This window comes from Diuraphis noxia, unplaced genomic scaffold (genome assembly GCF_037042655.1).
Source record: "Diuraphis noxia isolate RWA-SAM2 unplaced genomic scaffold, SU_Dnox_SAM2 contig0002, whole genome shotgun sequence".
Taxonomy (NCBI): domain Eukaryota; kingdom Metazoa; phylum Arthropoda; class Insecta; order Hemiptera; family Aphididae; genus Diuraphis; species Diuraphis noxia.
Window position 1 is genome coordinate 31744142 of NW_028301712.1, and position 23616 is coordinate 31767757.

General features: G+C 32.0%; 1 protein-coding gene across 1 annotated transcript in view; it reads left to right on the forward strand.

The window, feature by feature from the left end:
- zfh1 (Zn finger homeodomain 1) overlaps nt 1-23616 on the forward strand; it is a 190980-nt gene that overhangs the window by 33377 nt on the left and 133987 nt on the right. The window lies entirely within an intron of this gene.

Sequence of the window (23616 nt, forward strand, 5' to 3'; positions counted from 1 at the left end):
AAAAATTATGTTTTATAGAAAAAAATATATCTGACGTTTATCCTCATCATTATTATGTATTATGTGTACCAATTTATAAAAATAAGTTATTTTAAGAGATAATGAAGGTTTTTTGAAATTTTTATTTCCCTACAAATGATGTTATATTCAAAATTACTTTATAACGAGTTGATAGAAATAATAGTATCTACATTTTTAACTACAGAAAATACGCATGTTTTATTGAACTAAATATTATCATGTATAAAAGTACCTTTGAGACAATTTTGAAGTGCTACAGTTATAAAAGTACATTCTAGAATTTTATATTAGTGTGGCATTGTTCGATGATTATAATTATGAACCGCGCACAAAAAGAAATGAATAATAGCTAGTGCAGTGTGCATTATGGTTCAAGTGAAATCCAATACATGACCTTAATTATTTCGATGTGCTGTAAGTTCATGATTACTCTTAGTAAATATCTTTCGTGTATAAAATAAATTATTTTTAAGAATTTGTTACTATGTTGTCCATGTCCTAAGATACTAATAAATAATAACGTCGTGTAGAACATTAATGCACATTGCGGTTTAGTATATTTTATGAAAAACTTTCTTATTTATGACACAACAATTATTACATAAATATATATACAGGGTGAATCACAAAACATGTTTATTCCCTTTTTCATTTTCGACAATGTAGTTATTCGAAATATAGTTTTTGACAATTTTAAATATATATTTAACGACTATATTTTTAAATGCTTGAGATAGTTTTCCACTACTGTAGAGATACAAACTTTTTTTTAAATGACAACCACTCTTTTCTCAACATTAATTAGTTGAACATTTTTCTGAAAATTTGAAATGTATAAGAAATTCAAATTCAAACGAGATTTTTTGTTATTTAAGTTTATGTAGATACTTACTTATAAAATTAGGTCGATAGTCGATGATAATGGGCTTATAAGATACGGGATTGTGGTAATTATAAAATATTGGTAATTTACCGATCAATATTTATAATAAAAAAAAAATGATCCTATAGTATAATAAGTAAAATATACTATAGATCCAGATATTACATCTATATAATATTATAATATATATATTTTTAAAGTCTATAATAATTTATCGTTAGTGTATAGACATTTTAATACCTGAAAAATATACACTTTGTCATTTTGAATTAGGTATTTACATTAACATTTAAAAAAAATATGTCATTATATTATAATTTACAGTTTCAAAGTGATTTTTCATTTAGAGAACATAAGATTTTATTGCCACAGGAAATTCCTCAGTAGTACATACAAAAACTCAAGTATAGATACGAGTTTATAGGTAGGTACTTAAAAATTCCAAAAATCATAATTTATTTAAACTCGTTGTTATAAATGAAAAATGGGTTGAATATACTTAGTAATTCACTCAATAATATATAATATTGAATTTTGTTCAATTTATGTATTGTTATTTTTATAAATCGTATACAGTATGTTAATAACTTCTATCTTATAGCGTTGAAATCAATTAAATTTATTTTAATTATGATAAAAATTTTCAACTCACATTGCAATATACCTTAAATCATTTTTATCATGATAAATATGATTTTTATTAAAATAATGTAGAACACATGATATAATATAACGATAATTTACTCAAGTAGAATTAGAAAATAATACGCTTGTATTTTTCTTTGACGTTTTAATGAACAACTTGCATTTTGGTTCACTACTTTGAGAGCACGTATCAGAGATCTGTCGTGGATATTTCAACTTTTGACAAATTGAGGTTGCACCGGCCGACTGACAAGGCATATTAATCGCGAGGAAAGCGTCTCGACCCCGCCGATGCCCACACATTAATTTTACGTATAAATAACCATAAAATAAGTGTAAACGTCATAAGGGCGTTAAGTTTATGCATAATAATAGTCATTAGTTTTTTTTCAATTTTTCCACCCCTCATCCATCCTTATCCGCGATACAGCTGGATCAGAGTGATTTAAAGCAAACGGCTCGCACCTTTGACAGGCCTTGCTCACTGTTCTGTAAGACCGTGATAATTTAGAGAGCCGTTTCGAGTATCGAACATTTTCGAATAATAAGAACTCATCAGTTTTGTGTTTACCACAAAAGAGACTCTAAGTAACAATACTTGTACTGGGGCACAAAAGTTTTTTTTTTTTTTTAACATAGCGATGACGATGGCAATGGTGTAAGAGGTCGAGGAATGAGAGGGAGAAAAAACCGTCTAGAGATTAATAGTCGCCTTTTGCGGAAAGCCGAGGGAAATGGCTAGCTGGAAATATACCCGTAAATAAATCACGGGACAACTACTGTTGGGAAATTCACCAGGTTTTTGAAAATCTTTTTCAGTTTTTTGAAGCAGAAAAAATAATGTAAGCCAGGTAATCCAATTGAGTCCCTATTATTGATTAAATATTACTGTTGTTCAGCGTTAACATTTTCGAAACCAATGGAAATCTTGAATCTTAATATATTTTTTAAAGAAATTTTCTTTTTCTTAATAGTACGCGTTGCTTTTCCACGTAATCTATCAACATTTTGCATGGTTTCCTCGTCAAATACTCCGTATATTACTACAGTAATTCTTACCGTAATTATTTTATATTGTGTAAATAAACTAACATTTTAAAATGTTTCGTTTTAAAGAAGAAATAAATGACATGCAAAAACGCAAGGAATAATATTATAATTATCCTAATTATATTTTAACGTTGCAGAATTGATAAATAATTACTTGAAACTTGAGATGTAATTGTTACAAAAAAATAAAAAATAATAATAATAATAACAATAATAAACAAAGAATATTTATATCTTGCACAGAATATCTTTAAACTTTGTCATAAATTCATTAGTAAGAGTAACAATAAAAACTAATGTTATTAATTTCCCTTATGGCGCACACAATTTACCTAGTGGTAGTCCCAATTAAGCGCGCTTAATGAAAACGCTATTAACGTACCACTAGGGTTTTATTATGCTTAATAATTCTAACACCGAGATTACATTTTTTTCACCTGAAGTTACTTAATACAACATTATTATGAAGAGAGACGCAATGCGGGCCCGATCTCATTACACACCCATGCGGGCTAACAAAATATTAATCTTCATAGGGGAGCTTCACAATATAATAATCTCATTCACGATGACACACTATTCTGTTTTTGTTTTGTGCTCGTATCGTTTTTACTTTTATATAAAAATTAAATAATGCTGGATCCGAAGTAGAGAATATTAACGTTTATTTTTAAATGACTCGTGGACAGGAATATTTCGACTGAGTGTAATTTTTCACCTGAATTTTTGGCATCGAATGACTGTATTTTTTTACAAGCGCGTTTCAAAATAATAATTTATCTCGTCACCTCGCGTTTCGTCACCTACACGGGTTTTTTTTTTTTTGGTTTTTTATATCCTACATTCGGGTTCAAGACGAAGAATAACTTGGTGACGAGTTATTATTATTATTTTAATAATACAAAATAAGTACCTAGCCAACTTTTAATACAAAATTAATAAGTTATGATGTCCGATGCTAAATAATTTAAATTCAAAATTTTTTTTCTAGATCTTATAAACTTTTTATGTATATGTGAAGTACATGATACGTTGGTTATAAAAATATATATTTATATTAGAAGTCAGAAACATTAAACATATTATTATTTATATTTTGTTACAACTTGGTGTTTACATTGTTACATTTGATTTATTGTGTTTGGATTTTAAAGGATAAATATTTGTGGGATATAATTAAAAATATAATTAAGTTCATATAAATGCGAATATAATAGTGGCTCAACCAATTCCGCACACAATATATATTAGACGGAGTATCTTGATGACTTGATTTAAATGTACTTAAAAATTTACCTTTCATATACACAGTTGATGGTATATAATTATTGGCGATACAGTCGATAAAGATATAGGTGAATAAAATAAATGAATGATATATTTTACTTGAACAATTATAGTTTAATTTTATATATTTAATAATAACATATTTTTTTAATTTTGTGGGCCTCATAATATAAAAATAAATAATGTAAGTAATATTGAATTACTTATTATTTTAATTCATTAAAGTATAAAAAATAAATATATTATATAAAATAATAAAAATATATTAAAATTAAAACCATTAAATTCAAAGTTCACATAAATTAATTGAGTTGTTTACAGTTTTTTATTCCTAAGAATTTATTTTTTTGATTATGTTCATATTTAGGATAGTATATTAGTATACTAGTTTAAGTTTTTTTCTACTTTAGTTTGACAATATTACTCATAATTTGACTTTATTCGATGAAAACACGACCCATAAGTTAGAATTACAAATTAGTAGGTATAGGTACTAATAATATTTACAGCAGTGCTGTACTGCAATGTACACTCTGTATTACTGTTCTATGGTGTTATGTTTCTTGTTATATTATTTTGTAAACATAGTAGGTACCTACGTCAAAAATCTCGCTTTACAAAAACAATAAATTTGAATTATTATCAACATTAAATAATTAATAATTATGTTAATAATTATTATTTTGTTTGTTTGATATTATCTGTTTTTACTTTTTAATGAGCAATAAAAAATGCTTACATTTCTATGAATTTATTTTGCATGTATCAATTATAGTTCTTAATTAAAGCTGTTAAACTGGCAAATACCAACATAATTGTATGATATCAAGTGTACATTTTTTGAAAATAAAAAAAAAATATCTCAAATCCAGCTCTGCAGTCAAGTATAGTCCATAGAAATTCTCAAAACCGGTAACTGTTTTTATTTTGGTTTGTTTACGATGTAAATTTCTGATTCAGATTGGAAGGCAGGTAGTGTAGGCTATATAAATCCAATAATGTATCCAGATTACCGAGGTCTCGGATTTTAAGACTTTACAGCGGAGACAATGCGTGTGATTTCCGGAGTTATATGGTGGTTTCTTTCAATACTGTTATATATTAATATTTCAGTAACATTATAGCTGCGAGTCGTAAAAAATATATATAGAAAATATAATGACATTTCAGTTTCGACAAACCGTTCAGTAGATCGATTCTCTGTATTATTATGTGAGTCGAATCTGTCGGTTCATTTGCCGGCCGAGTTAAAAAAACCTCTATGGCATAAAATACGTTCATCACTTCATCAGTACCCGCAGTTTTAAGCCAGGTTCACACGGCAAATAAATTGGCCACTATTGTTCACTACGCGATCAAACATTTTTTAATCTAGTAGGTATTTAATTATCAGGGCGAGTAACTTATTCGTCATATTCGTAGGGGAAGGCGCAAGTGGCGTAAAAAATATAGGGGTAATTAACTTACCACATGATGCATATCGACTCACCTCGTAACTTGACAATTTATCTAAATGTTTCACTTAAAGGCGAGTTCGAAGCGAGTAAACCGTACTATATAAAATATTATCTTTTCCAATCGTCATGAATAAATTACAATAAAGATACAAATAATTAACTCTATAAATTAAATAGGTACATATTATTATAGCGTTTATTTTCGTTTATGGGGATTGCGAGCGGTGAACACACACGTGCAACATGAGAATTTCTATGTGTAGTTCTATTTCCAATGCATGCGTATACCGATTGATTTATATAGTAAAGCGATAAAAATTCTTAAAACAGACTGAATTCGTCGGCTTCTTCACATTTTTGGTTTTATATACCCATAAATCATCACAATTAAATTAATAAAGAAATTAAAAAAATATCATATATATTTGAAGAAAGGATTTTAAAAAAATGTAGGAACCCGAGGTTGACAAATTACAATTATTTTCAGAATTATTGCTTGGTAATATTATATGTATGAAAATACTATATTCTATAATATTATTGAACCATACCATTATATAATATAGGAAGTATTTTTGTCAAAGAAAATAAATGAAAAAATAATACGAGTAAAAACAAAAAGTGTAATCGAATTAATTTTTGGATGACTATATATTTTAATTTATGTTTAAACTTTATCCGTGTTGACTGTTTGTGCACAATAATATTCGTCAGTTGTGTATAATTTGTTAATTGAGAATATGCGTGTTGAGAAAATAAAACATCAGACTTATTGTAAAGTGCATCGAAAAATAAATAATATAAGGTGAAAAATACACTTACTGTTTATAACTGATCTTGACGCATTTCAAAATATTACGTACGTACCTATATACCTTATAAAATGCCATATTATATATGTATATATGGTTAAAATAAAAAATGATGTCATCGTTGTTTCGAGTTTGAAAAATCCACGAAGACTTTCAATAATGTAGTGCAGCACTTTAAACACAGTACATAATGTTGTTTTAAAAAGAAATTTAATTAGAACTTAAAAGTCATCGCGTTTGAAATCGTATTTATAACGACAAACCGAATATTTCACTTGTCGCGGTGCTGCACTGTGTCGAAAACCTGCGAAAGTGTCCCGTTTCCGGAAGCGCGGAGGAGTAAGTTTTGACTTTATTTGTTTTGCTCTTGGCGGCGGCGCCGTCCAGCGCCAGATAAACGCGATGTACCTACTCCTATATACATACCTACTACCTACCTACCTACCCATCATATATATTATATATATATATATATATATATATATACTAAGCGTGTATATACACAGACAGAATTCGACTTAAATGGCGATGCACCGCTTGGTTTTTTATTGTTTTACGAGCCGGTAACAACGGAAAAAATCGAGGAAAAAAAATAACGCCGCAGACGGGGTAGAGAAAATATTCTCGTCGGCGACGGCGGCGGCGGCGACCGGCACGAGAGGAGAGTGTACGGTGGCGCCAAAACGCGAGATTTATGACGTTACAGCGTTTGCGGAGTAGTCGGGCGTGTGGGTCTAGTTGTAGCCGAGAAGAACGTAGATATAGGTATATAGAAAGAAAGAAAGAAAGAAAGGAAGAATGGCAACAAAAAAAGAGACGTAAACGGAAAATAAAAATTTTTCGTTTTCCCGATCGATTTTTCCGCTCGCTCTCTAACCCCCCCCCCCCCCACTCCTTATTCTTCACATCGTCTGGCGACCGTCATCCGCGGTACACGCACGCATCACACCCGCCGCCACCACGACATGTGCACCGCACACGCATAATAATAATAATAATAATAGTAATAATATATGAATCGCTGTTAAATTGCATAATAATAATCCGGATTAAGGTTTCGATAAAAGTAACATTCGGCGCTCGCGTCTCAGGTGACTGTGTGTGTCAGCGGTGGCCCGCACGGGGTCGGGGGGAGCTTTTAATAATTATCATATATATATACAGCGCCGTTCGAATAATAATACGACTCGCGCATATACCATAGGGGTCGGACAACAAAACAGCTCGGCGACCGTTAGGGGACGAAATAAATTGTTATAAAATCATAATAATATTATATACGTATATATGGAACATTGCATGTACGTATAGCGCGAACACGTATGTATATGGCATATACCGCGCGCGGCGGCGGCGGCGGCGGAGGACGTCTCTTTTCGCCCGCGCGCGTACATCACATACATACATAATATGTAATATAATAATAATAATAATAATAATATATTATACGCGCCGCGGCCGCGTGTGTATATCGCATCGGACGCGGTGGATTAGACGCGCGCGCGTGCCGCCCCCTTTTCTTTTTTTTTTTCCATCGCTACGATTTTTATTTTTTTCGCCTACGTGCGTTTTGTTCACCGCCGCCCGCGGGAACCGTTGCAATAACAAGTACCCATTGTGCGGCTGTCACACTACGTACTCGCGCGGGCGGCTCACTGCGCTTGCCGCGCGCGCGCGGGGTAACTCCTTCAGCGCGCCACCGCTGCCGCCGTATATTATAGCGCGAGCGTTGTGTGCGCGGCGTGCAGTATATACACGTATACGTGACGTGTATATATATATATATATATATACGTTGGCGACGGAGAGTATGTGTATACGTACGTGCTGCACCCCATCGAAAACTTACCCCCGAGGCAATAGGCCCGCCGCCGCGCACCTAAATATAAATACATATATATGTGTGTACATGTATACGTGCGAGAGTTGTGCATTCCCCGCGCCACCGCCGCCGCGCTACCGGAGTTACCGCGCGCCGTGAGAAATCTGTGCGCGCCGCTGAGCCCTGCTGCACCGACCGGCCGGCCTACAGTACATTATATCCGTCGCGTCCGGGTACCGAACATACAAAGTCTATCACTATAGGTACTGCTGCAACTGCTGTTGCTGCAGCTACTGCAATCTACGACGACCTACCGCACGCGCCATCACCGTGTTTGCATAATATTATCATGTGCGGTGTATATGATGTTTGCAGCGCTGGACAGAGTATATATACTGAATATATAGTCACACAAACTATTATTCAACCGTATGATATAAAATGCGAGATGAAGAAATATATTTTGGAAACTTATTCGCAACACGAAACAATGTAGGCGTGCATGTATCATATATACTTATAGGTATTTATATTTATAAGAAAATTATGAAATTGTATATAATATGCGATGATCTAATGAGTTATGATGATGGTGTATCTAGATGTACCTATTATATATACTGCACGATTTATACACGAAATATATGGGATTACAATACCAATTTAGGCATACGACTGAACAATATTATATGATATACCTATATACATAGATAACTTAAAAGAATATCGACCTATTTATAAAATAAAAAATAAAAAATATAATATATGATGTTTATAACTTTCTTCAGAAGAGGAAAAACATATACATAAAATGAATAATACACGTCGTAAATAGGAAAAAAAACAATCGAGTTTTTACACACACCATGATGGCTCATATTATTCGAATTCGCGATAATGTGCGTATAATATACGCCAACTATAATATAATATAAAGGTATAGTATACTTTGTCGTCGGGTCGGCAACACTATTATACCTATACCTACATTGTATATATTATTAATAATATAATATGTATTAAAGGGTTACGCACTGCGTGTATAATTATATATATATATATATAGTATATAGGTAATTATAAATATACCTATAAGGCTATTTTTAAACAAAAACGTTGACGAGAAATATTTTAATGTTTAAACTTTTTTTTTTTTGTCGCGAGTGGGATGACGGTTTATAATATAATTATTATGACTTGCGAACGTATTCAAATGGTGTTTGTGTATTATAGCAAGAGCTGCAGCAGATATAATAATATACATAAACGTATTACATTATAATATAGTTGAGGCGCACGCCGCCGTTGCACTAGAGCAGCTCATATCATTGGTAATAAACCCGCCCGCGATAATTTATCGTCCATTAATTACATTTTAACTATATGTGTGGTGTGCTACGTTATGAACCTAAATGTACAATTTATAATAATTTATATATATTATAAACGATAATATAGTTTACATGCATTTGCAGCAAAATTTCACACGAGTAATATAATAATATATCTACCGTATAAAAACGGTTATTTGTTAAACCTCATGTAAAATGTATTAACTCGATGTATATACTCATATATATATATACATTTATATACGCACATATCATTAAAACAGTAATATATTGTACACATCGTATTTTATGTAGGTATGTATATTAATTTGTAACAGCAAATTGGCGTGTTGCACGATATATTTCACATAATTGTTTCATCGAAACGCGTCGCGACGATTTTTTTTTGAACTGCGGCTGCTGTGAACGATATTCCCGACACGTTATTTTGTATATTATAATAATATTGTATTAATAACATGTACGTTATCAAAACGCCATAATTATATTAAGTAAAATAAAATAAACGTTTCATATTTATTCGGATAAAAAAAAAACTTTGAATATTGCTGGATGCTGCAGCAATAGGACTTTATTTCGTTTTATATTTTGTTTGATACGTAAGAAATATATTATAATATTGGCTGGATGCCCGGCCACAGCAGCTGAAAGTGCAGACGATTTTTTCCATGAATTAATTAACTAAATTTTCCGGATCGTAAAACATGTAGAAAATGCTGTGTTACGAATAACGAGAAAAGTAAACTTGAAAATGGGCGTAGCTGAAAATCTCACCCAACATTAGGTTTATTGTAATACATCTCTTCTCATAATTTTTATTTCTACTGAGATATTATGCAAATTAATTACAATCATATTATATAATGAAGACATGCATAAAGGAAAATTGTATTTGACATATTGCGTATTAACTGTCGTCCGTCGTGTTACCATAATATGAGTTCGTATGAATAGACCTGCCGCAGGACTGTGCATGAATTATATGCCAAATGTAAATGGATTTAGGTTTTAGATTTGTACGACGGTTTTAATTCGATTTTAAAAATCGTAACGTGTTCAATATTTTAATTACTTTGAGTAAAAGGTTAAAATTAAGTGCTGTAATTGTCAGCGCACCAATTTTTATTCTCTCTTGCTCTTTCTCTCTCATACTTACCTTTTGCAACATAGCTAATATGGGTAGAATCAATATTTTACTGTTGTATTTAATATTAGAATGAATTGACCTATTATCAAACTCAGAGTGAAGACCATTAGCTGTTTAAGTTACTTACGTTATGAATACCTGTGTAAACTACATAATATGTAATGTATAATATAAATCCTAGAAAAATTTTAATTATTAAAAAACGTTCTAATATTTAAATTAGATAAAAGTTCAAATGTCAATTCATGCTAATATTAAAGTTAAGGACAAAATATTGGTTTTAATAATCACAAATTATCCATACGCACGTTGGTCGTCAGAGAGAAAACTGAAAACAAAATGCGTTGATATTCTATCATAATATAATAAAGTTTAAGCTTTAATAATAGTTAAATTTTTATTGAACGTCACAATCTAACATCACCAAAAGTCAATCTACAATATATTTAACAAGTTATAAAAAGACAAATTGCATATCGATATTAAAAATATATATGGCGTAATATTGCTTTAATAATTTTATTGATTTTTATCATAAAAACAATTAAAAATAATGTCTTTAATGTTATTATTTTTTTTTTTTCAGGTAAGTTATCATAAAATCAAGTATGACCAATTTCGTCGTGATAAAAATATAACACACAGGTATATTAATATTACCATATTTTATCATAACTATCCTATATATATGTAGTCTCATCTATATATGAGTTTATACTATTAACTATATATATATATAAACCTAAATATCTACTTTATGTACCATACTATACAATATATATAAAAGGTGATAGGTTATTCCGATAATATAAATACAATGCAGTTTACGCATTAATAAATTATATTACTGTATTATGTATTGTGTATTTTATCATTCATTATAAACGAGTCATATTATATAATTATATATACTATATATTACAGTGGCGAACTGGGAGAAAAACACAGCCCGGGAAAATCATAATTGTAGAGGCCCTCAATATACTAACGGCCTTTTAAATATAAAATATATTTTTTATACGTCATGTGGATGCCTATATACCTAATAACTATTTTAGATTCTGAGCGGAGCGATGAATGTATAGTTTTTACAATGATGTGTGTTTTTTAAATTTTTTTTTGTGTCTGTCATCACCTTTTAGGACAGTAAAAATGCTTAGATTTTTTTCAACATTATCTTTTCTAATAGGAAAGTAGTGAATCTAGTTGGTAGTTTTCCCAGTAGTTTTCAAAAGTAAAGTGAAAAACAAAAGAAAAATTATTTTTATTTTTTGATGTAACTCTAAACCAAATGACCGTAGATACATGCAATTTTGACTGAATGTTTATATTAGCTTTTTTTATACACTATAACATTTCAAAATATTTTGACTTGTTTTGAACTGTTTACGGCAATTTAAAATTTCATGTTTTTTAATTTTTTTTCTATAAATATCAATAAAATTGTATTTGTTGTCCCGAAGTGCGTGAAAAGGTAATGAAAGGCTCCTCGTATGTTATTATATACTATAGCGTTTGAGAAATATTAAAAATGCATAGGCATAAATTTTTTTTATAATCATTTAAAGTTTGAACATTGACAAAATGTATCAAAATTTTGAAAATTATCAATCATTGTAATTAAAAAATTATGAAATGTTCAGTTTTATAACTAAGAGGATTGAAAATTTAAAATATAGATTCTCGTAAATTGTTCATATTATGACCAACAAATCTAAAAAAATATATAAACACAGTTATTTCTTACAGACATTTTAAATTCAAATTGTGAATTTTTATATTTGTATTTTAAATAATATTAAATTTTTTAATCACATCTAGATTAGTATTCTTGCTCTACGATAAGAGGTATTACCTTAGTGTATAAAGTAAAAAGCTAGTAAATTCATAATATGTTAACCATACACTTTGTTCACATTTATCAACTACTAGCAATAAATAAAATTATTATTATTAAAATAAAATTTGGACGAAATTATATATTAAATCCAATAATATCGATTTTGGTTATTTTGTTGTAATTTAAAAATAAATATTATTCGTGGATATAAGAAACTTTTAAGAATATATTGACATATTGTTGTATTTTATACACACAATGACATTTTAAAATGTATTTTTTGGGGGCAAAATGAATTTAACCTACTGTAGAAGATAGTAATGCCTAATACTAAAATTAATTACTTTAATCACAATAATATTATAAAATATGCTTATTGCCTTTGCCTACCTATAGTAATATTATTGACATACCGTCCCAAAATCTCGTTTTTCGTACAGAATAATATTATATCATTGAATTCAAATTTAATACCATTCATTACAGTGACCTACTATTGTAAATTTGTAAGTGTAACCTATACTGTAAGCCTACTGTAAGCCTGGGCTGACCGAACACAAGCCAGTCCCGCATTTTAAAATACCTAATCAGAAATCTAGGTTTTTATGATTAATAATATTTTATATTACATACTTATTACATATTAGATAATATTTTAATTTATTATTTCACCATTATAATATTAATAAATATATATTTTATACCAGCAGCGGCCCACCGGGAAATTTCCCGGTATCCCGGTCGTCCAGTCCGCATATATATATATACATATAAAACAAAACAAATGAATAGCAGTTCATTTATTAGGACATTTTCTTTCAATATTTTTATTTTTATTTTTTTTAATTCAGCAGACGTTGAACGGTCGCATTTTTTTTAGACAATAGAAGGAAGTGCTAGCGCATAACATTATCTCTCGTACGGCGTATAAAATACTATGCAAATCGTTGCAGTTGCATACACTTAACCGATAGAGGTTTTGTATTGTTGATGTCGGGCTGATCGTTAACCCCGTTTCCCGAATCCTCACCCCATACAAAGCCAGTCGGTAATTTACCTTTCGGATAAACCATCTGTCGACTTGTGCTCTATCGTATATATATATACGTAGAATGTGTGTGCGCGTGTGTGTGCGCGCGTATACATGTCTGTTCTGTTCCTATGCACACTTGAATTCTCCCTCTCCCGCAGCAGCGATTCTCTATTACGCGTATATAGTTTCTCTTCACCACATAAAATAATGTACGCGCGTGTTCCTCCCGACCTCCGGTCAGCGCACTCATCATCATCTGCAGTATATATCGAGCGCATACGTACAACACGTAGTACTGCCGCTATACGCACTCCTTTGATTTTAAACACGACGGCCGGCGAAAAAGAGCAAAAGCAGTTTAATATCAGTATAATGTAACGGCCATGTTATTATATAGTATTAGCGTGTACACGATGCAGTGGGTTTATATATTATGATATTATATAAGCTGTGCTAAACTATATAGACACGAAACATTATTTATTTTTTCTTCTAAAGTGCCTCTGCAGTGTATGCGTTTTTTTTTAACGATCCGTTACGAAAATAGAATTTACGCCAACCCGGTGAATATAGGTGTGTGTATACCGTACTGTATAATACGATGGTGCGTCCGAAAGGCATCGTAAAAACTATACTACTGGCGGCATGAAGAAAATAAAACATTTCGCGGTCCGGGCGTAAAACGAAACGGCAAAAAAAAATAATAATAATAATAATATACATATAGGTATATATTTTCGTATTATAGTGGTCATTAAAATGCGCGCGCATATATATACATCAGGATATAATATGCTAAGGCACTGCTGCAGCGGTGGCGTACAATAATCGAAATTGCGCACGCGACAGGTCTTTATACGCTAATTAATCATATACACCCCGCTAGAGATGGTTTTGCGTCTCGGTGCCAACGGCAATAGATGGCCACTATATACACGAGAAGTTTATAAAAAGATCCGTTTTAACCAGCCAGCCGCGTCTCGAAAACTGTTACCGTAAACGCAATGTATATAATAATAATAATAATAATATCGTTATTATTATTATTATATGCTCGTCGGAAACATTTTCTGGATATTATTTCGAAACTTGACGGCTGACAAAGTGAAACACGCACGCGGCGCTAATGCCAACATTTTTTTCCCAATTACGCCGTATAGGTATATATATATATATATAATAATATTATAATGGTTGATAGTAGTTCCATCATACTAACTTATACACTTTCACGCTGCAGCCTTCGGGCTCTTCGATAATACTCGTGTTGAAGCGTTATCAATATTATATATTTTATTATGTAGTTGAACCGTTCGATATTTTCTTAGTGACATTTCGATGCCGATAAATCCCATAAAGTATAATATTATTTAATACGTTTCAACAATGATAATACATCTTGTGTGTTGACATTTTAAATTAAGACGAGTTTAATAAAATACGGCTATTGTTATAATATGTAGGTATACAGTATTCCAGCTTCTTCTCTTATAATACTCATGTAGTAAAAGAGAGAACGCTCAATTAGAAATTATAAACATCGGATTAATCATTACGTATTATTATTGTGACAGATCAGTTAATGTTTTTCATCACCGTCGAACAGTAAAAAAATAATAAATAAATAAATAAAATGGCAATTTACGTTTACATCATGAAACATATGCGCACATGTTTGGCCCAGTGAAATAAAACGAACATATTGCAGTTATTCACTCGATAAAAAAAAAGTTATATGTTCAACGAATGTACTTTCAAAAACTGCGTAAAACTTGGATACAAGCCCAGACCTTTGTGTGGTATACCTACGTTTTATTGTAAATATATAGACAATGAGGTGAATCAAAGGCGTATAACATAAGCGCGTTATTCATAAACTACTGTTATTGATCATACTAAATGAAGTGTCAAATCCATCACTGCCACACTGCCGTAAAACTACAATTTAAAATCTGATAAACCTAATATGAAAACTGAAAAGTATACAAAATTTATATTTTATATATGATTTATTAAATCTTATTGTGACTTGTTATGGTCTGCAGGTGTCTATACTCTGCAGTAGTTGCGTATACGCGATGAATATACGCACCAGCTGATATTGCTAGCTCTCGGATGGGTGACCATTCAGGATTTTCAACATCAAAATCCTTGCTAAACAATACGTATTTCAAACCAACCCTTCCCCTCTATATACAAACAGCTGTAAGGACTATAGTTTACGGGCTTAGGACCAATAAAAATATAATTAAAATTGTAAATGTAAAATATAATTTCACAAAAGTGCGTAGGTAATGGTACTTATATTATGAACGATGTAAATATTATTTATAATTTTTTTTTAAATTAAATTGTTTATTCTTTAGATTATTTTTTATTGATACTCAAATGTATCTAAATTATAACGGTTAATACAATTTTATTTTCTCACACGGACTTATAGAATAAAAAAGTTATTTTTATATGTCATTAAATTGTTTACTGCTTGGCGTATAGAGCTGTATTCACCCGAAATCGTTACGAGATGCGTTTTGTTAAAACAAAGCAAATGTGTAATTCGATTTCACATGAAATGATTGTTCCTCGGGTGATTTTCTTTATAAGAGAGAATTAACTCATACATGTTTGATAAAAATACACCTGTTAGTACTCTCACTGGAAAATTGTTTTTTCGCGTATCCACCTATTTTACACTTGTATTAAACTCAGTATTTAACTATTCTCGAATAAACTATAACAACATAATAATATGATATATTTATATATTATATATAGAGAGTAAGTAAGTAGGTAACATTTGCACGAAAATAAATCTAATCAAATTTAAAAAAAAAGATATTTGGTAATGTACCTATCTTAGTTCAAAATTCAAGTAGTTTATTTTAAGGGTAAACGTCCTTAAAAATAATTTTAAAAAAATTGAAAATATATGTAATTTCTGATTTTTAGTAGGTATTTATTATACTATAGGATCATAATTACCATTTTTATCATTTTTATAAATTATAAAATATATTTTTTTAGATTAATATAAATTACTATGATTTTTAAACTGCTATCCCATATCTTTCAAGCATTATCACTTTCGTATACACAAAATTAAATTGCTGATAACTCGTAACTAATTGTTTAAATTTTTATTTTGATACGTCAACACTTTCGAGAAATTATCCATCAAATAACAATTAACTTTTTACAAAAGAATTGGTTGTTTTTTGAAAAACCCAAGTTTATAAAACCATGGGAAACTTAGTAGATATAAATATCTCAAGAATTTAAGTATATGATCTTTTAGGTAAGTTGGTATATATTTAAAAATTCCAAAAATCAGAATTAAAATAACTGTATTATATTAAAGAAGAAATATAGGGGGAGAGAATGCTTGGTGAATCATCCGGTATAGTGTATTATATACCTAGGTAGTCCTGTAGAGGTGCTGAATCTATATATAGGTAGTATTTATTATTTTATGTGCTCACTATGTGGTTGTAGTTATAGTGCACTTAGAATTATAATTTAAAATTGTATATGATGGTTAATTCAAATTTATTACAATCAATATTCTATTCCACATACGACATACACTTTTAAAGTTGGTGGGTATAATTATTATATTATTAAATTACGTGTCACACATTTTTTTTTTTTTTTTTTTTGGTAGTCTGACATCACTGAGTATACGCTTAGAATGTATATCCCCATTACCCCATTGACATACAAATATAATTAATTTTTTTATTTAGAAATAATCAGCTTACCAATGAATACAAAATTGTATTAACTTTTGTTAGATACTCATTCACACACACATACGCATGCACTTGCACACAAATTCTTGTAATGTTCAATTAATAATAATCAATTAGAATAGGTTTTTCTATGACATCAATATAGGTTTTTTTTTCTGAAGTAGGTAGGTAGGTTAGTATCTTCGTCACATTATATTACTTATATATATTTATACATGCTACCTTCACATATATTCTTATTATATTTATAGAGAAAGAAATATCATTCATAACTATATACTCAATTTCTATTACGCATCGATGGGCGCGCTTGTCATTTTTATATATGCTATTTACAATTTATAGCTTCTATATAGCATACAATATATCATTTATACTATTAAATGTGCATAGAGAATTGTGAATAATGTATTAGGTAGTCGTTGAATTTCTCTTGTCATTAATTTCTATACTGAAATATTATAAATATGGAAATGTATTTAATATAAAATTATTGAACAGAAATCACATAGTAGATATTGGATAAAAACTCAGCGAATAACTTATTGTAATTTAGAAACATTTATGTTTTTATTAATTACAATATATTTAAAATTTAAAGAGAGAGTCATCGTATTTAATTTTTGTAAATCAACTTCGCTGCAGCACTATTCTCTTTCATATCAAAGTTTAATTTTTTTCTTTTTATTAAACTTGCATCGTTTAAATCGCTGGTATTTGATCAATACTATATCAGTTCAACCAACCATACCGGCTGTGCCTAACCGATGCGTTGTTTGAGGGGTGCTCACCCCCTGGACATTTATTTTTTTTAATTGTTTTGCTCTCCACTGCTTCTGCATTCTTCGCCCGTTTCTCCCCATCACACCAGTTTAAGAGTTATTTTTTTTCTATTAGGTATATGACACATGGTACAGTTGACACAACATTTAAAAGCATACTCGGAAATGGTAAAAAATGATCCTTTGTCTTATCCACCATATTACTGTAGCCGGTGTACAATGCAAGTACCTAAATTGATAGTATTATTTTAAAGTATTTAATTTTTTAGTTTTATTTAAAATATCATAAATTAATTGTTTATTGTTATAATGAATAGACTAGAGTTTATCGACTAGTAAATTATATCATGATGTATTTTATTATTATCAACATTATTTTAAAATAGATTTTGTCTCCTATTATAGGAGGTATACCTATTCAACAGGTATAGTATATGGTATATACTTATAAATTTATAATGTTTATAAGCACATTTAATATTATGAATTCTTTCAATGTTTTTGATAGTTTAATTACAAAGCTTTGAGTATTAATTTTAAAACATAGTTGTCGAAAAGTGTATAGGTTAATAGTTGGTAATTAAAAAGTTATAATCATATATATTTTGAAAATAGGCGAGAGGTCGGTAATCCTTTTAATTGATAAATTTGAATTTTTTCATTACACTGCACGCATTAGGTATTATCATTGATTTTAATCGATCACTGTGATGTGACGCAAAAGAAGGGATCTATATAATATAGTGTATAGGTTCGGTAAAGCGAACGGGGTGGGTAGGTGCGTGAACAAAATATATATATTTATTTTTTACGATTATTATTATTATTATTATTGTTGTTGTATTATTTATTATTATTATTATTATATCGCCACCGCCCGTACGACTACTTAATACCGTGTGCGCGTCCCCCTCGCACGTTCGTCCGGTCGTCGAGCGACGCCGCCGCGCCAGCACATATTATTATATTGTATAGCTACCGCGTCGACGACCGCACTGATAAACGGCGCCGCTTTATTACGACGCCGTTTCGGGACGACCAAGCAGTTAGTTGCTTTCCTTTGTGTGAGCTTATGCCGTCGTCGTATAAGTGCATTTTAACGGATCGAAATGAGGTTACGACTCGACGGCGGCGTGGCGACGGACGCGGTGGGCGTCCTGCCAGGTGAGATAGAGGTGGGTGTCCCGACGATTGGTTACAAAACGAATGATAATGGCCGACACCTGTTCCGTCCCATCACCGTTCGTCCGACCGTTATTACCTGTATGGCTGCAGGTGCAGCGCACTATCTAAATCGTCCTTAATTTTACGTATATAGTATCCAGACCCAGTCAAGCATTCGAGAAAATCTCGAAGGGCCGCTAACATTTTGGACTGGTATTATGAGAGATTTGCCGCAATTCCCGCGTTACGATTTGAATGACTGCAGCTGCTATATAACAGCATACAGACGTGATAAGGTCATTATTATTTATTAATATCATTAAAATTCGTCCAATATGGGCTATACTATAAATAGCAAATTACGATTGAAAAATATTTCTCGAAGGGCCGAGACTACCCAATCCGGCCCTGATATAGTATCCTATTATATAGGCGTTCGTCTTTCGATCTCCGTCGTGCTGCAACAGTCACTATATTATAGTTCGATCTCCGTCTCCGTTTATCATATATAATATTATATACCTTCGTGTGTCAATATACACATTATAATTATTGTATTAAATATCAGTGGGGATCAATGCCAAACTCCGGAACGCGCTGAGCGGGGCTATTATACAGTTCGCGCTCATTATCAATAAATGCCGAGCTAATTATACATCGTATGGTATACGCTTAGCCTTCAAGCGTATATATTATACATTGTTAAAATATACGTATGCTCTGCTCTACACACCTACTCGGGATTACTCTCCATCGCCTTCCGCTCACATTATCTCACTATTTTGTTCGCGCGCCGCGGTTCGAGTCCGGGGGGAGGGGAAAAACAATAAACTTCATATAAAAATAGTAAATTGGATTCCATCACGCGCGCGCGCCGCACACGGACGCAAGCGCGCGGCGCGCCTCAGGTCCGCGGTCCTCCTGTATACGATTATATTACTAATATATAACACGCCGCGCAGCGTGCGCGCCTGCAGCAACAGTCATCTTCTGTTTACCTAAAAACCGTGTGCGCGGCGCGTCGTCGTTTTTAAATAGATTTCGGTGAAGAGAGGAACGTCAGCTCAAACGCGCAGGCCACGCGTATATAATAATAATATAACCGTCGCGGTGGGCCCCTCGAAAACCGTTAGGAACAAAAAAAAAAATGTATAGGTGCGCATCTCCGTGTACACATATAATAATAATATAGCGGTGGTGTGTACTGGCGACGGAGAGGCGGAGTGGCAATTAACGGCCGTCGGTCTGCCGCCCGCCGCAGGGAGCCCAAAACGGCGCGCGGCCACCGCCTTCGTCGCCGCGTTTATACCTGCGATCGGTCGCGTTTTGACGACCATTGGGCCCCCGAGGGATAATTGGCGGAAACCTGGCAATATAGGACGACGTGACCCCTCCCCTGCCCCTCCGCCCGTCCACGGTCACTGTTGAGTGACATCACGCACCACTTGAATCTGTTCGCCGCTGCCGTCAGTTCGGCCATTACCACGATTTCTTAACGTGTTCAGTTTTTTTTTCGTCCGAGTTTTTATAATAAACGACCTCGATAATTATAAAACCGACTTGACGTGTAGTCGACTTCCCAATTAAAATATACATATATTCGGCACTACAGCTTTTGCTCCTCTCGTGTATTTCTAAAATTTTATATATGATCACCTATATATAATAACTGTGTATATATCTTATACTTGTCGTCTTCCCCTCTGACACTTTTACTCACAATCTTTCATTCTCATCCGTTCTCCCTCTCTCTCTCTCTCTCTTATACATTTTCAATCTCTTATTTCTATCTATATATATATATATACCCATTTACCACTCGGCCCACTATATTATAACACGAACCTACACGCTGCACGCAGTCACTGTCAACCGAGTAAACGATAGCGACGTAGATGTATATACAAATGCGTCGGGATCTTGATGTGCTGATGAGTAGTATTGCGGACGGGTTGAGCGGTTTCTCAGTCATCTCCATATAATACCGTTAACATGATGGAACCATTGGAGGAACCTAACCTAACCATTGTGTACTATATAGATAGGTACAATCACATAGTGTAGATATGCGGTATATATACGCCACGTTTGTACATCATTTGAAGTATAATGACAAGATGCGTTACCCCAGCACTCCACACGGGACAAACCTTTTGACTAGAAAATCGTTTAGTAATAATATGTTATTTATAATTTATTATGTAACAATTTCTAAATTTCAAAAAAAAAAAAATGTCTAGCCACCTGAGATAAGGCGCACCTCTAATGATAATATTATTACTATATTGCCCTGATGCTGCAGCTACAGTGCTCTGCAGTGTACCTACATATATACCTATTTAGTATATATTTATATCATAACTCCCGTTGAGATGACAAGTAATACTCAATTTTTTAAGATAACAAATTTTCAATGGTGAAATCGCAGGATTTAAGATCTAAGGACATTATAATATCGCTACACCATAATATATGTTCTTGGACGTTTCTAGTTTTCCCTGCACGTACATTTTTTATTTTTTTGTCAAAAACTTAAAGTTCTATATCTCTGCTGCTGCTGTTTTATGTTACGTACACCTATTTTTGATATCCGTAATGTCTTGAGGTAAAGGCTATATTTTTAGTATTTTAAATGTTATATCGTATATATTTATTATACTAGCTGTTACCCATCACGTGCAATGTTTTTATATTATTACACATTATGAATAACAGCGTGTTTGTTTTTACCTTATTTCTTTTATGAATTTATAAAATCTAGTTAAATATTATACACTGTGCTCGAAAATGGGTAAAATGTAAAAATACATTCCTTATAAAATAATTTATTGTTGTTACTGCGCAGGTTGTATATTTTACTATTTACAGGACCTACCTAAAGCATTTCATCGCAGAACAAATTTTAATAAATGCTATTAATATACACTTGTAAAGACGGCTCCCTCGATGTTGTTAAAATCATTTAAATGCTTTAAGTGATTTGCTTTATTTCACACCAATTTATAAATATAACGTAGGTAGGTATAAAATAATTATAATATTCCTGTATTCGGATGTGTTTTTTATATTACCCTAAAATTTCGAGAAATACGAGGTTAACATTACAGATAGTAGTATCCAATTAAAATTAAAACTAAGTGGTTTTTATTCTCATAAATAATTAATATTATAATATGTTTGAAATCGTTATGGTTTGATGTTTTATATTACAATAATTATTATTAGAGACAAATTTCGACGGTAATAACTTATATTAAATACTTAAAGACTTACGTTTCAAGGTTTTATCATTTATTTGCATTTGAAAATTGCGTGTTAAAGCCCCGTGTTACTATAACACTCAACGCACGCCCGCCCGTGTTCACGTTGTATTTTTATGTGTAGGCATCTAATTTTTTTTACATCTATTTTATTATTATTGTACAGCGCATCTCAGTAGTTTCGTGTCAGTATCTGGTGTTTTTACAGATGTTTTATGGTTTTATTTACGTTCAACGAATATCCTAATATCGTTGCGGCCTATACTGTCCCCTTTTTCGTTCGCCTCTCGTATATACACGCATATTACTGAATAATAATAATATACATATATAGTATATCGATATGCACATATAATATACATACCAGTTACTACCGGGTATACGGTACGTCGTATACACACACACACACACGGTCGTAGAACAATAATATAATATATTTATTACGACACACGACGAACGCAGATTTCCAACAAATTCGATGGTAGATTAAAATAAACGCGTGTTAGGAACCATACGAACTATAATAATAATATAATAATATTGTCGAGTTATCGTTTACCGCTTGCGTATGGCCCAATACGATTTATTACTGTGTCAATAACGTTTTCGTGGAACGTATTAATATAACATATATATATATATATATACGTCGGGCGTGCGTGATGGGTGTTATTATTGTTATTTTTTAATCGAACTAATTGGAACTCCCGCATCATCGTCGTCATCATCATCATCATCATCATCGTCGTCGTCGCCGTCGCAATACAGTATAGCTGTGCAGTCTGTATTAAACCGATCGTAATAATAACTATATTATATTATATATATATATATATGACGTTATTTAACACTACACGACATTTCAACTCGGCTGCGTCCGTTCTATAAAACGTCCCACGCGATCGAGCGCGCACCGTCATCCTCCCGGAACACCTTGGACACCTCTGTTGCCGCTCGCTAGTGTTTTTTTTTCTCTTTCATTTCCGACTTTTTCCGCGCGCGATATTAAATCGTAACCGTAATGATAATAATAATACTAGTAACCATCATCATCCCGTCGCCACGGTCGGTCAATTAGTAATATTTGTATTGGCCTTGGCGGGCTCACCCGGTCGTCCGCCACACACGTCGACGGCTGCTACTGCTGCGACGTCGACGACGGTAATAAGGAGAGACGGACGGAGACGGGGAACAGAAAAAAAAAATCGTGTATATAAAATTTAAAAAAAAAACGGCGCTCGCAAACCGTCGAGAGTGGAATAGAGTGACGCTCCGAGTGCGTGTGGTGGTTCCTATATACGTGACTCCGCCG